Source organism: Raphanus sativus, chromosome 6 (genome assembly GCF_000801105.2).
Source record: "Raphanus sativus cultivar WK10039 chromosome 6, ASM80110v3, whole genome shotgun sequence".
Classification (NCBI taxonomy): Eukaryota; Viridiplantae; Streptophyta; class Magnoliopsida; order Brassicales; family Brassicaceae; genus Raphanus; species Raphanus sativus.
In genome coordinates, this window is record NC_079516.1 from 24,676,423 (window position 1) to 24,678,395 (window position 1,973).

The window sequence follows — 1,973 nt, forward strand, 5'->3', positions numbered from 1 at the left end:
TATGTTTTATGTCGATTCTATCCCACAGGTTTGACTTTCTGAACCGATTGGACTAGCTTAGCTTAGTAGTTTAGATATTATTGTCAAAAAAATATATAATGCAGCAGAATTTATGATCGTGATTTGCCTTTTCTGTTTTTTCAATTGTTTATATTTGTTTATTATTTTGTAATTTTTTCCACATGTAACTATTTGAATCGTCATGTAACCTTTGTTCTATTATATAAAGGATTATAAGGTTGGTTACAGTGATTATAATAATTTCTATAATAAAATAGGATTATGTTCTAGAACATAGTTAAATCCAAGAGAAAGTACTTATAATGATTCAAATCATACATGTAATTCCTGACTCATAAATTTTTGTAATTATTAGACTAAATCATAAGGCAAACAAAAGTACAAAAATCCAATCTTCATTTTACAATTTACAAGATTGCCATTCGAAATTAATAATAGTAAAGAGTGGTCTCTCCGAAGACGACGACCCCAAACAGATTCCTCTCTTTCACCTCCGTCTCCGAAAACGTCTTTTCGTCACCTCAACTCCAACTCGCCGTCATCTCCGTAGTTCAAGAGGAACCCTAAATCCGATTTCATCTAAGTCAAATCCGCCTTTAAATCGAAGATAATTAAAAGTGTAAGTCCTAAATATATGCAATTCTAAGTTTTTATGACATATTCATAACATGTATTCTTTGATTGAATTTTAAATTTTGAAAACCTTAATTACCAATTTTCTCATCCCTTAATGGGTTTTCGGTTTTAATTGTGTTATTCATTGTTGATTTTTGTTAGCTCTGATTTCCAATGAGATAACAACTCCTTCAAATATGAATACAAAAGATCGGTTCTGGATTTTCCATAAGTTTGGTTATGCTTTTCTTGACACTTGTTTTAAAATATTTTGATCTGTACAAAATGGAGGTTTCCACTTTGATTGCGGTTTACGCCAACTGGGAGTTTGCAAAGGTTCGAGACATTGGATGGTGATGGGTTGGAGTGATCTGGCTATACAGTATTGTAACATACTTCCCACAAGACGTTTTCAATCAACTTGTTTGAGAAAAGACCGCTTTCACAATGAAAAAAGATTATGGAAAAGAACAGAAAGAGAGACTCAGTGGACACACACTTGCTCAAAGGGCACTTCACGGTTGGTAGCCAAAAGAAGCTGTTAACATCTTCCCTGAGAAAGTAAGTTACACAGAATTGTCTGAGATCGCAGAGCAAGCCAAGAGAAGAACTGAGATGGCTCGGTAATGTAAGCCTTTACTTCAGTCTTGAAATAGATACATGTTTTTTTGTTTGAAATTAAAACACTTAAATGGATGTTTTATTAGTTGACAAAAAAAAACTCAATGTTTTATATGTTAAACAACAGGCTTAGGGAGCTGCTTGGTTTAAAAAAGCGCTCGCTTACAGCGCCATGACGCTAGGTGAGGTGTGGTGATGTCCTCATCGCCTCAGCACTTCAAGGTGTGGAAACATACACAAGGCGAGGGCTTTCTTTCTAAGGTTCAAGATGCATAAAGCGAAGCCTTACTGATTTTCAGTCAATTCGTGTTGGTTTTTCAAAATTAAACTAGTAAAGATAATTACAAACCCCAAGAACACATACCCTAAGTTTAAAGTTATGGTTTTTAGCTGTTGTTCTTCTCTCTGTTCACGTGAATTCAAGGTTTTGATGTTTAGCGTTTCTTCTCATTTTTTTCTATCACTGGTGATTATTCTGTTTTTTGTGTTTTGGTTTTGACTCAATATATGCCTATGTTTATGTATGACCTTTCTTTGCTTTCATACACAAAGCGCTTGCTTTGTGTAGCCATAGCACAAGGCGAGAGGCGAGACACCCATTGCTTCACCTTGCCATGCGCCATTTTAAACCAAGGGGAACTGCACACACTCAAGGGACATGTAGAATCAGTAGTGGGTCTAGTTACAAAGTCGTTGCGATTACGATCGCTAGTCGC

General features: G+C 35.3%; 1 long non-coding RNA gene across 2 annotated transcripts; it reads left to right on the plus strand.

Annotated features, from left to right (window-relative positions):
* Window positions 1–372: 372 nt before the first annotated feature.
* On the plus strand, window positions 373–1,700 carry LOC108806298 (uncharacterized). 2 transcript variants are annotated; one of them, XR_008934722.1, is made up of 3 exons: window positions 438–640; window positions 928–1,264; window positions 1,385–1,700. It is a non-coding gene; the product is annotated as an uncharacterized LOC108806298 (long non-coding RNA). The 2 variants fall into 2 exon arrangements; XR_001942530.2 differs by having other exon boundaries at window positions 373–1,264.
* Window positions 1,701–1,973: the final 273 nt, after the last annotated feature.